Genomic DNA, 13,675 nt, shown 5'->3' with positions numbered 1-13,675 from the left:
CTTGGGGAGCTGTTAACAGATGGCTGGACGAGGCCTTAAACCACCACCCAGTCACTCCCATCTCAAAGAGCGAGCAGAAATAGTGTGTCTGTCCTTGATGTAATCGGACTGAGTGCTAGCAATCGACAGATCCGTTTTTTGTATCTTTTAACTGCGCACAGTTTTGGTCTCCTTACCGAAGGAAGGACATACTTGCCTGAGAGGGAATGCAGCGAAGGTTCACCAGACTGGCTCCTGGGGATGAGAGCGTGGGTTGAGCAGCGTGAGCAAAGATTGAGTGAAACGAGGTTCGTGTGTCAACTGCGGTACAGTGGGTCGCACTCTCGCCTCCGAATCAGAAGGTCGTGAGCTCCAGAGACAAGAGCGCAGAAATCTAGGCTGACCCTCGGTGTGCAGTACTGAGGGAGCGCCGCGCTGTGGGAGGGGCGATACTGAGGGAGCGCCGCACTGCGCTGTCGGAGGGGCAGTACTGAGGGAGCGCTGCACTGTGGGAGGGGCAGTACTGAGGGAGCGCCGCACTGCGCTGTCGGAGGGGCGGTACTGAGGGAGTACCGCACTGTGGGAGGGGCAGTACTGAGGGAGTGCCGCACTGTCGGAGGGGCGGTACTGAGGGAGTGCCGCACTGTCGGAGGGGCAGTACTGAGGGAGTGCCGCACTGTCGGAGGGGCAGTACTGAGGGAGCGCCGCACTGTCGGAGGGGCAGTACTGAGGGAGTGCCGCACTGTCGGAGGGGCAGTACTGAGGGAGTGCCGCACTGTCGGAGGGGCAGTACTGAGGGAGTGCCGCACTGTCGGAGGGGCAGTACTGAGGGAGCGCCGCACTGTCGGAGGGGCGGTACTGAGGGAGTGCCGCACTGTCGGAGGGGCAGTACTGAGGGAGTGCCGCACTGTCGGAGGGGCAGTACTGAGGGAGCGCCGCACTGTCGTAGGTGCCACCTTTCGGATGAGACATTAAACCGAGACCCCATCCGTCCCCTCTGGGTGTAAAAGATTCTATAATACTACTTCGAAGAAGAGCAGGGGAGTTATCCCAATGTTGTGGCGCTCCCTCAGTACCGCCCCTCCGACAGCGCGGCGCTCCCTCAGTACCGCCCCTCCGACAGTGCGGCGCTCCCTCAGTACTGCCCCTCCGACAGTGCGGGGCTCCCTCAGTACCGCCCCTCCGACAGTGCGGCGCTCCCTCAGCACTGCCCCTCCGACAGTGCGGCGCTCCCTCAGTACCGCCCCTCCGACAGTGCAGCTCTCCCTCAGTACTGCTCCTCCGACAGTGCGGCGCTCCCTCAGTACTGCCCCTCCGACAGTGCGGGGCTCCCTCAGTACCGCCCCTCCGACAGTGCGGCGCTCCCTCAGTACCGCCCCTCCGACAGCGCAGTACGGCGCTCCCTCAGTACCGTCCCTCCGACAGCGCAGTACGGCGCTCCCTCAGTACCGCCCCTCCGACAGCGCAGTGCGGCACTCCCTCAGTACCGCCCCTCCGACAGCGCAGTACGGTGCTCCCTCAGTACTGCCCCTCCGACAGTGTGGCGCTCCCTCAGTACCGTCCCTCCGACAGCGCAGTGCGGCACTCCCTCAGCTGGGCGAGTGTTGGGCCTGGTTCATGCAGCTCGAGTCTGTGGAGTGGGGGCTTGAACCCCTCGACCTTCGGAGGTGAGAGAGCGAGCCCCTGAGCCACGGCTGACACTTGCTGTGCTGACTGTGAGCGACCCCTGCGAGAGCAGTCACCAGCACTGGTGTCAGATAAAAGAGGCGATGAAAGGAACTGTGTTTTCCTGCACGAATGTGGTGTAATTACTGATCACCTGGGTGACACAGTGAATGAGACGGATGCTGCGATGCCACACCTCTTTAATTATCTGCTGCCCCACAGCTCGTTGATCGCTGATGCCCACAATCAGAATAATATGTTTTTCACCAGTCCCTGGCACCAGACCAGCCCCTCGTTCCTCTCTAATGTGTACGCCCACAGGCATCCAAGTGCAGTCGGAGATGCAAAGTGAATCATTCTTCAAGATACCTCCTCGCTGTTGCCAGAGTCAGCATGCCTGCATCCTCCTGGGATGAGAGGCTTGTTCCGTGTGGGGAGAACGTACCATGAGGAGCAGGAGTCGGCCATTCGGCCCCTCGAGCCCGCTCCGCCATCCAATAAGATCGCGGCTGTTCTGATCTTGGGCTCAGCTCCACTTCCCCGCCCCGCCCCTTCACTCCCTTATCGCTCAACAATCTGTCTATCTCCACCTTAAATATATTCAATGACCCAGCCCCCACAGCTCTCTGGGGCAGAGAATTCCACAGATTCACCAGAAGAAATTCCTCCTCAGCTCCGTCCTAAATGGGCGGCCCCTTATTCTGAGACTATGTGCCCCCTAGTTCTAGATTCCCCCACGAGGGGGAAACATCCTCTCTGCATCCACCCTGTCCAGCCCCCCTCAGAATCTGATACGTTTCAATAAGATCACCTCTCATTCTTCTAAACTCCAATGGGTACAGGCCCAACCTGCTCAACCTTTCCTCATAAGGCAACCCCCTCATCCCCGGAATCAACCGAGTGAACCTTCTCTGAACTGCCTCCAATGCAAGTATCATCATAGGCAGTCCCTCGGAATCGAGGAAGACTTGCTTCCACTCTTAGCATGAGTTCTTATGTGGCTGTACAGTCCAATACGAGAGCCACAGTCCCTGTCACTGGTGGGACAGACAGTGGTTGAGGGAAGGGGAGGGTGGAACAGGTTTGCCGCACGCTCCTTCCGCTGCCTGCGCTTGGTTTCTGCACGCTCTCGGCGACGAGACTCGAGGTGCTCAGCGCCCTCCCGGATGCACTCCCTCCACTTAGGGCGGACTGGTCTTTGGGCCCAGGGACTCCCAGGTGTCGATGGGGATGTTGCACTTTATCAGGAAGGCTTTGAGGGTGGTCCCTGTAACGTTTCCTCTGCCCACCTTTGGCTCGTTTGCCGTGAAGGAGTTCCGAGTAGAGCGCTTGCTTTGGGAGTCTCGTATCTGGGGGGCATGTGGACAATGTGGCCCTGCCCAGCAGAGCTGGTCGAGTGTGGTCAGTGCTTCGATTCTGGGGATGTTGGCCTGGTCGAGGACGCTAACGTTGGTGCGTCTGTCCTCCCGGGAGATTTGCAGGATCTTGCGGAGACAGCGTTGGTGGTATTTCTCCAGCGACTTGAGGTGTCTACTGTACATGGTCCATGTCTCTGAGCCATACAGGAGGGCGGGTATCACTACAGCCCTGTAGACCATGAGCTGGGGGTGAGGTACCTACTGTACATGGTCCATGTCTCTGAGCCATACAGGAGGGCGGGTATCACTACAGCCCTGTAGACCATGAGCTGGGGGTGAGGTACCTACTGTACATGGTCCATGTCTCTGAGCCATACAGGAGGGCAGGTATCACTACAGCCCTGTAGACCATGAGCTGGGGGTGAGGTACCTACTGTACATGGTCCATGTCTCTGAGCCATACAGGAGGGCAGGTATCACTACAGCCCTGTAGACCAAAAGCTTGGTGACAGTTTTGAGGGCCTGGTCTTCAAACACTCTTTTCCTCAGGCATGAATCCCTCCATGAATGGCAGTTGCCCTCAGGCTGAGACCAGGCCCTCAAAACTGTCACCAAGCTCTTGGTCTACAGGGCTGTAGTGATACCCGCCCTCCTGTATGGCTCAGAAACATGGACCATGTACAGCAGACAATTGGTCGCGAATAAAACACACCACCAGGGACTGGATTCCCGGTGGTCCAACGCCTCAGTTCGTGGTCAGAAGGGGAGCGTTCGAGCTTACCGACCATTTCGTAGCCTGCCCCCTGACCGAAAATTCATTAGAGGCTCGCCATGGGAGCAAACCAGTAGGAATCTAGAACTAGGGGGGCACATAGTCTCAGAATAAGGGGCCGCCCATTTAGGATGGAGATGAGGAGGAATTTCTTCTGGTGAATCTGTGGAATTCTCTGCCCCAGAGAGCTGTGGGGGGCTGGGTCACTGAATATATTTAAGGTGGAGATAGACAGATTTTTGAGCGATAAGGGAGTGAAGGGGCGGGCGGGGAAGTGGAGCTGAGCCCAAGATCGGATCAGCCGCGATCTGATTGGATGGCGGAGCGGGCTCGAGGGGCCGAATGGCCGACTCCTGCTCCTGTTTCGTTAAGTTCTTGTGCCCCAAGAAACACCAAGCGACAGTGTGACTGGCTGCTGCAATCACTGCGCTCGGTGGAGCAGAATCGAGTCGCTGTTGCATGTTGCTGCCCACATTAGTCACTGGATTATGCATTGATTTGCTCGAACATCGAGTTCTGGGAATCTTTCCATTTCCCTTGATCCGAATGTTTTACAGGAACTTGGCACTGTTCCTGGAAGTAGTGCTTCAACGAGCTTTGGAGCAAGAACTGTGAACTTAAAGAAAGAACATGCATTGATATAACCCCAAACCGCTTCGCAGCCAGTCAAGGAGCGTGGTCACTGTTGTAATGTGGGAAATGCGGCAGCCAATTTGCGCACAGCAAGCTCCCACACACAGCAATGATCTGTTTTTAGGTATTGGTGAAGGGATAGATATCGGCCCCAGGACACCGGGGAGAACTCCCCCCGCTCTTCTTCCAATAGTGGACGTGGGATCTTTTACATCCACCCGAGAGGGCAGACGGGGCCTCGGTTTAATGTCTCATCCCGAAATACAGCCCCTCCGACAGTGCAGCGCTCCCTCAGTACTGCCCCTCCGACAGTGCGGCACTTCCTCAGTACCGCCCCTCCGACAGTGCGGGGCTCCCTCAGTACCGCCCCTCCGACAGTGCGGCGCTCCCTCAGTACTGCCCCTCCGACAGTGCGGCACTTCCTCAGTACCGCCCCTCCGACAGTGCGGGGCTCCCTCAGTACCGCCCCTCCGACAGTGCGGCGCTCCCTCAGTACCGCCCCTCCGACAGTGCGGCGCTCCCTCAGTACCGCCCCTCCGACAGTGCGGCGCTCCCTCAGTACCGCCCCTCCGACAGTGCGGCGCTCCCTCAGTACTGCCCCTCTGACAGTGCGGCGCTCCCTCAGTACCGCCCCTCCGACAGTGCGGCGCTTCCTCAGTACCGCCCCTCCGACAGTGCGGCGCTCCCTCAGTACTGCCCCTCCGACAGTGCGGCACTCCCTCAGTACCGCCCCTCCGACAGCGCAGTGCGGTGCTCCCTCAGTACCGCCCCTCCGACAGTGCGGCGCTCCCTCAGTACCGCCCCTCCGACAGCGCAGTGCGGTGCTCCCTCAGTATCGCCCCTCCGACAGCGCAGTGCGGTGCTCCCTCAGTACCGCCCCTCCAACAGCGCAGTACGGCTCTCCCTCAGTACTGCCCCTCCGACAGCGCAGTACGGCACTCCCTCAGTACTGCCCCCTCCGACAGCGCAGTACGGCACTCCCTCAGTACTGCCCCCTCCGACAGCACAGTACGGCTCTCCCTCAGTACCGCCCCTCCGACAGCACAGTACGGCACTCCCTCAGTACTGCCCCCTCCGACAGCACAGTACGGCTCTCCCTCAGTACCGCCCCTCCGACAGCACAGTACGGTTCTCCCTCAGTACCGCCCCTCCGACAGCACAGTACGGCACTCCCTCAGTACTGCCCCCTCCGACAGCGCAGTACGGCACTCCCTCAGTACTGCCCCCTCCGACAGCGCAGTACGGCTCTCCCTCAGTACTGCCCCTTCCGACAGCGCAGTACGGCACTCCCTCAGTACTGCCCCCTCCGACAGTGCGGCGCTCCCTCAGTACCGCCCCTCCGACAGCGCAGTGCGGCGCTCCCTCAGTACCGCCCCTCTGACAGCGCAGTGCGGCGCTCCCTCAGTACCGCCCCTCCGACAGCGCAGTACGGCGCCCCCTCAGTACCGCCCCTCCGACAGCGCAGTGCGGCGCTCCCTCAGTACCGCCCCTCCGACAGCGCAGTGCGGCGCTCCCTCAGTACCGCCCCTCCGACAGCGCAGTGCGGCGCTCCCTCAGTACCGCCCCTCTGACAGCGCAGTGCGGCGCTCCCTCAGTACCGCCCCTCCGACAGTGCGGCACTCCCTCAGTACCGCCCCTCCGACAGTGCGGCACTCCCTCAGTACTGGCACTAATTGCTTCCTTGGGAGTAAGGGATGTTGAAGGAAGATATACAGTGCAGTGATTTACAGTAAGACATTTGAACATCAGCACCAGGGTACTTTAAAATTCCATAAACAAAGTTAACCGTTCACGTTCGGGCTAAACTCTTTGGCTCCAGTGTATGTGTAGATTGTGTTTTAACTTGATGGTGATCCAGTGCCGATCTCACAATGAAGCCCAGAGGTTTCCGAGTGAAAATGAACTGTGTGCTAGTTGCCTGCCATCATCATCATGTGGTGGCTGATGTGCAACGGACACCACATGTTAAAATCCATGCACAAGCATCTTGCAGACCCTCAACTGGAGTTCAGGACTGGAACATCGGTTCCTTCATTGAAAGTTGGCATGCAGGTACAGCAGGCGGTGAAGAAGGCAAATGGTATGTTGGCCTTCATAGCGAGAGGATTTGAGTATAGGAGCAGGGAGTCTCACTGCAGTTGTACAGGGCCTTGGTGAGGCCCCACCTGGAATATTGTGTTCAGTTTTGGTCTCCTAATCTGAGGAAGGACGTTCTTGCTATTGAGGGAGTGCAGCGAAGGTTCACCAGACTGATTCCCGGGATGGCAGGACTGACATATGAAGAAAGACTGGATCGACTGGGCCTGTATTCACTGGAGTTTAGAAGGATGAGAGGGGATCTCATAGAAACATATAAAATTCTGACGGGACTCGACAGGTTAGATGCAGGAAGAATGTTCCCGATGTTGGGGAAGTCCAGAACCAGGGGTCACAGTCTAAGGATAAGGGGTAAACCATTTAGGACCGAGATGAGGAGAAACTTCTTCACTCAGAGAATTGTGAACCTGTGGAATTCTCTACCACAGAGAGTTTGGCCGTTCAAGCCTGCACCACCATTCAATAAGATCATGGCTGATCATGCAACTTCAGTACCCCTTTCCTGCTTTCTCTCCATACCCCATGATCCCTTTAGCCGTAAGGGCCACATCTAACTCCCTTTTGAATATATCTAACGAACTGGCCTCAACAACTTTCTAATACAAGCCTAGTCGATCCAGTCTTTCTTCATATGTCAGTCCTGCCATCCCGGGAATCAGTCTGGTGAACCTTCGCTGCACTCCCTCAATAGCAAGAACGTCCTTCCTCAGATTAGGAGACCAAAACTGAACACAATATTCCAGGTGGGGCCTCACCAAGGCCCTGTACAACTGCAGTAAGACCTCCCTGCTCCTATACTCAAATCCTCTCGCTATGAAGGCCAACATGCCATTTGCCACCTTCACCGCCTGCTGTACCTGCATGCCAACTTTCAATGACTGATGTACCATGACACCCAGGTCTCGTTGCACGCAGCATATCCAATCTTTTCTAATAGCCAAAATTCTGCAGTTCGGGCAACATCCTGGTAAATCTCCTCTGTACCCTCTCTAGTGCAACATCCTGGTAAATCTCCTCTGCACCCTCTCCAGTGCAACATCCTGGTAAATCTCCTCTGCACCCTCTCTCGTGCAACATCCTGGTAAATCTCCCCTGTACCCTCTCCAGTGCAACATCCTGGTAAATCTCCTCTGTACCCTCTCGAGTGCAACATCCTGGTAAATCTCCTCTGCACCCTCTCCAGTGCAACATCCTGGTAAATCTCCTCTGTACTCTCTCTCGTGCAACATCCTGGTAAATCTCCTCTGTACTCTCTCTAGTGCAACATCCTGGTAAATCTCCTCTGTACCCTCTCTAGTGCAACATCCTGGTAAATCTCCTCTGTACTCTCTCTAGTGCAACATCCTGGTAAATCTCCTCTGTACCCTCTCTAGTGCAACATCATGGTAAATCTCCTCTGTACCCTCTCCACTGCAACATCCTGGTAAATCTCCTTTGTACCCTCTCCAGTGCAACATCCTGGTAAATCTCCTCTGCACCCTCTCTAGTGCAACATCCTGGTAAATCTCCTCTGTACCCTCTCTAGTGCAACATCCTGGTAAATCTCCTCTGTACTCTCTCTAGTGCAACATCCTGGTAAATCTCCTCTGTACCCTCTCTAGTGCAACATCATGGTAAATCTCCTTTGTACCCTCTCCAGTGCAACATCCTGGTAAATCTCCTCTGCATCCTCTCTAGTGCAACATCATGGTAAATCTCCTCTGTACCCTCTCCAGTGCAACATCCTGGTAAATCTCCTCTGTACCCTCTCCAGTGCAACATCCTGGTAAATCTCCTCTGTACCCTCTCCAGTGCAACATCCTGGTAAATCTCCTCTGTACCCTCTCCAGTGCAACATCCTGGTAAATCTCCTCTGCATCCTCTCTAGTGCAACATCCTGGTAAATCTCCTCTGTACCCGCTCGAGTGCAACATTCTGGTAAATCTCCTCTGTACCCTCTCTAGTGCAACATCCTGGTAAATCTCCTCTGTACCCTCTCCAGTGCAACATCCTGGTAAATCTCCTCTGTACCCGCTCGAGTGCAACATTCTGGTAAATCTCCTCTGTACCCTCTCGAGTGCAACATCCTGGTAAATCTCCTCTGTACCCTCTCCAGTGCAACATCCTGGTAAATCTCCTCTGCACCCTCTCTAGTGCAACATCCTGGTAAATCTCCTCTGTACCCTCTCCAGTGCAACATCCTGGTAAATCTCCTCTGTACTCTCTCTCGTGCAACATCCTGGTAAATCTCCTCTGTACTCTCTCTAGTGCAACATCCTGGTAAATCTCCTCTGTACTCTCTCTAGTGCAACATCCTGGTAAATCTCTTCTGTACTCTCTCTAGTGCAACATCCTGGTAAATCTCCTCTGTACTCTCCAGTGCAACATCCTGGTAAATCTCCTCTGCATCCTCTCGAGTGCAACATCCTGGTAAATCTCCTCTGCACCCTCCCTAGTGCAACATCCTGGTAAATCTCCTCTGTACCCTCTCCAGTGCAACATCCTGGTAAATCTCCTCTGTACCCGCTCGAGTGCAACATTCTGGTAAATCTCCTCTGTACCCTCTCGAGTGCAACATCCTGGTAAATCTCCTCTGTACCCTCTCCAGTGCAACATCCTGGTAAATCTCCTCTGCACCCTCTCTAGTGCAACATCCTGGTAAATCTCCTCTGTACCCTCTCCAGTGCAACATCCTGGTAAATCTCCTCTGTACTCTCTCTCGTGCAACATCCTGGTAAATCTCCTCTGTACTCTCTCTAGTGCAACATCCTGGTAAATCTCCTCTGTACTCTCTCTAGTGCAACATCCTGGTAAATCTCTTCTGTACTCTCTCTAGTGCAACATCCTGGTAAATCTCCTCTGTACTCTCCAGTGCAACATCCTGGTAAATCTCCTCTGCATCCTCTCGAGTGCAACATCCTGGTAAATCTCCTCTGCACCCTCCCTAGTGCAACATCCTGGTAAATCTCCTCTGTACCCTCTCCAGTGCAACATCCTGGTAAATCTCCTCTGTACCCTCTCCAGTGCAACATCCTGGTAAATCTCCTCTGCATCCTCTCTAGTGCAACATCCTGGTAAATCTCCTCTGCACCCTCCCTAGTGCAACCTCCTGGTAAATCTCCTCTGTACCCTCTCTAGTGCAACATCCTGGTAAATCTCCTCTGTACCCTCTCCAGTGCAACATCCTGGTAAATCTCCTCTGCACCCTCTCCAGTGCAACATCCTGGTAAATCTCCTCTGTACCCTCTCCAATGCAACATCCTGGTAAATCTCCTCTCTACCCTCTCCAGTGCAACATCCTGGTAAATCTCCTCTGTACCCTCTCCAGTGTAACATCCTGGTAAATCTCCTCTGTACCCTCTCTAGTGCGACATCCTGGTAAATCTCCTCTGTACCCTCTCCAGTGCAACATCCTGGTAAATCTCCTCTGCATCCTCTCTAGTGCAACATCCTGGTAAATCTCCTCTGTACCCTCTCCAGTGCAACATCCTGGTAAATCTCCTCTGTACCCTCTCCAGTGTAACATCCTGGTAAATCTCCTCTGTACCCTCTCTAGTGCAACATCCTGGTAAATCTCCTCTGTACCCTCTCCAGTGTAACATCCTGGTAAATCTCCTCTGCACCCTCCCTCGTGCAACATCCTGGTAAATCTCCTCTGTACCCTCTCCAGTGCAACATCCTGGTAAATCTCCTCTGTACCCTCTCCAGTGCAACATCCTGGTAAATCTCCTCTGTACGCTCTCCAGTGCAACATCCTGGTAAATCTCCTCTGTTCCCTCTCCAGTGCAATCACGTCCTTCCTGTAATGTGGTGACCAGAACTGCACGCAGTACTCCAGCTGCGGCCTAACCAGTGTTTTATACAGTTGGAGCATAACCTCCCTGCTCTTGTATTCTGTGCCTCGGCCAATAAAGGCAAGTATTCCGTCTGCCTTCTTCACCGAGAAGAACAATCTACTTGCTCCAATCTGCGGTGACCGAGAGAGGCAGAGTAGTGAGGTCGAGTGGTGTGGATAAGCTGTCGCCTAACCGAACCCCCACCCCATTGATTCTGTCCCATCAGAGTGCAGTGCCATCATGCTCTACGCTCGTTGATTGATGATAGCATGGTATCCCACAGCATTATCCAACACTTGGCTTGACTTATTGACCCCAGCAAGCAATCTAATCTAATCCCTCACCGCCCTTTCACTCGCCCATCACTAGCTGTCTCTCTCTCCGCCAATTAAACTAATCCGTTGACCATCTGCCTTACGCCCGCACAGAGTTGAACGTCCCATTCAGTCCTGGAAATTGTACTTTGACCGTTGAGTTTATTCCCCGAACGATCGGCGCCTGTGAGGAGAGACCCAAGGAACTGGCCGATCTTCTCCGTTAGCAACCCCCCACCCCTCGGGCTCCAGGGTGACCTGCTCCCCCCCCCGGGGTCCAGGATGACCAGCTCCCACACTAACACCAGTTCTCAGCTGACTGATGAGCCCAATGCGGGACCGACAGTCCCTGTCACAGGCGGTGTCTGGGGCAGACGCTGGTCGGAGGGAGGGGTGGGTGGGGGGGGCCTGGGTTTGCCGTGCTCTCCTTCCGCTGTCTGCGCTTGGCTTCCGACTGCTCCCGGCGAAGAGATAGGGAGGGGTGTAGGGGCTGGAGGAGGTTACAGAGATAGGGAGGGGTGTAGGGGCTGGAGGAGGTTACAGAGATAGGGAGGGGTGTAGGGGCTGGAGGGGATTACAGAGATAGGGAGGGGTGTAGGGGCTGGAGGAGGTTACAGAGATAGGGAGGGGTGTAGGGGCTGGAGGGGGTTACAGAGATAGGGAGGGGTGTAGGGGCTGGAGGGGGTTACAGAGATAGGGAGGGGTGTAGGGGCTGGAGCGAGTTACAGAGATAGGGAGGGGTGTAGGGGCTGGAGGAGGTTACAGAGATAGGGAGGGGTGTAGGGGCTGGAGGGGATTACAGAGATAGGGAGGGGTGTAGGGGCTGGAGGAGGTTACAGGGAGGGGTGTAGGGGCTGGAGGAGGTTACAGAGATAGGGAGGGGTGTAGGGGCTGGAGCGAGTTACAGAGATAGGGAGGGGTGTAGGGGCTGGAGGGAGTTACAGAGATAGGGAGGGGTGTAGCGACTGGAGGGGTTACAGAGATAGGGAGGGGTGTAGGGGCTGGAGGGGGTTACAGAGATAGGGAGGGGTGAGGAGGCCATGGAAGAATTTGAAAACAAGGATGAGAATTTTGAAATCGAGGCGTTGCTTAACCGGGAGCCAATGTAGATCAGTGAGCACAGGGGGTGATGGGTGAGTGGGACTGGGTGTGAGTTAGGACACGGGGTCAGTGAGCACAGGGGGTGATGGGTGAGTGGGACTCGGTGCGAGTTAGGACACGGGGTCAGTGAGCACAGGGGGTGATGGGTGAGTGGGACTCGGTGCGAGTTAGGACACGGGGTCAGTGAGCACAGGGGGTGATGGGTGAGTGGGACTGGGTGTGAGTTAGGACACGGGGGCAGCGAGCACAGGGGGTGATGGGTGAGTGGGACTGGGTGTGAGTTAGGACACGGGGTCAGTGAGCACAGGGGGTGATGGGTGAGTGGGACTGGGTGTGAGTTAGGACACGGGGTCAGTGAGCACAGGGGGTGATGGGTGAGTGGGACTCGGTGCGAGTTAGGACACGGGGTCAGTGAGCACAGGGGGTGATGGGTGAGTGGGACTGGGTGTGAGTTAGGACACGGGGTCAGTGAGCACAGGGGGTGATGGGTGAGTGGGACTGGGTGCGAGTTAGGACAAGGGTCAGTGAGCACAGGGGGTGATGGGTGAGCGGGACTGGGTGCGAGTTAGGACATGGGGCACAGGGGGTGATGGGTGAGCGGGACTGGGTGCGAGTTAGGACATGGGGCACAGGGGGTGATGGGTGAGTGGGACTGGGTGTGAGTTAGGACACGGGGCACAGGGGGTGATGGGTGAGTGGGACTGGGTGTGAGTTAGGACACGGGGGCAGCCGAGTTTTGGATCACCTCCAGCCGGTAAGACTTGGTCAGTGTGGTTGCTGAGACCGGAGGTGGGGTGAGCGAGTTGTGATACCGAGCACCCCAAAATCCCCGTCCCGTCAGATAACCAGCGGCTCCCCTTGCCGTTCCCCGACATCCACACCCCACCCCGCCTCACACCCCCCTGCCTCTCTGTGACGGCCATTCGACAGTGCCTAGCACAGGCCCCTCTCCCCTAATCACCCACTTCCACAATCTGCTTACATTTTCACCGTGTCAGCAGTGTGAGCGCTGAGCTCCCCGTGTACTGAGAGAACACAGGCAGGTGTCCAGCACAGCATGAGGCCAGGTCATTCACCTCCCCTCCCCCTCGCCTCCCCTCTCGCCTCCCCTCCCCTCGCCTCCTCCCCTCGCCTCCCCTCCCCTCTCGCCTCCTCCCCTCCCCTCGCCTCCCCTCCCCTCGCCTCCCCTCCCCTCTCGCCCCCTCCCCTCGCCTCCTCCCCTCGCCTCCCCTCCCCTCTCGCCCCCTCCCCTCGCCTCCTCCCCTCGCCTCCCCTCCCCTCTCGCCCCCTCCCCTCGCCTCCTCCCCTCGCCTCCCCTCCCCTCTCGCCCCCTCCCCTCGCCTCCTCCCCTCCCCTCTCGCCTCCTCCCCCTCTCGCCCCCTCCCCTCGCCTCCTCCCCTCGCCTCCCCTCCCCTCTCGCCCCCTCGCCTCCCCTCCCCTCTCGCCTCCTCCCCTCGCCTCCTCCCCTCCCCTCTCGCCTCCTCCCCTCCCCTCGCCTCCTCCCCTCGCCTCCCCTCCCCTCTCGCCCCCTCCCCTCGCCTCCCCCCCCCTCGCCCCCTCGCCTCCCCTCCCCTCTCGCCTCCTCCCCTCCCCTCGCCTCCCCTCCCCTCGCCTCCCCTCCCCTCTCGCCCCCTCCCCTCGCCTCCTCCCTCGCCTCCCCTCCCCTCTCGCTCCCTCCCCTCTCGCCTCCCCTTGCTCCCTCCCCTCTCGCCCCCTTCCCTCGCCTCCCCTCCCCTCTCACCTCCTCCCCTCGCCTCCTCGCCTCCCCTCCCCCTCGCCTCCTCCCCTCGCCTCCCCTCCCCTCTCGCTCCCTCCCCTCTCGCCCCCTCCCTCGCCTCCCCTCCCCTCTCACCTCCTCCCCTCGCCTCCTCGCCTCCCCTCCCTCTCGCCTCCCCTCCCCTCTCGCCCCCTCCCCTCTTGCCTCCCCTCCCTCTCGCCCCC

The 13,675-nt window shown here is 57.3% G+C and overlaps 1 protein-coding gene across 1 annotated transcript in view; it reads left to right on the top strand.

Moving 5' to 3' along the window:
- Positions 1-200: 200 nt before the first annotated feature.
- Positions 201-13,675, top strand: part of LOC139240472 (neural cell adhesion molecule L1-like) — a 127,436-nt gene continuing 113,961 nt past the window's right edge. Inside the window, exon 1 of the mRNA XM_070869008.1 lies at positions 201-287. The gene's annotated coding sequence lies outside the window, so the exon portion shown is untranslated. The remainder of the gene's footprint in view (positions 288-13,675) is intronic.

The sequence above is a fragment of the Pristiophorus japonicus genome, chromosome 32 (genome assembly GCF_044704955.1).
Source record: "Pristiophorus japonicus isolate sPriJap1 chromosome 32, sPriJap1.hap1, whole genome shotgun sequence".
Taxonomy (NCBI): Eukaryota; Metazoa; Chordata; class Chondrichthyes; family Pristiophoridae; genus Pristiophorus; species Pristiophorus japonicus.
This window is presented reverse-complemented; position numbering and strand designations above follow the sequence as displayed.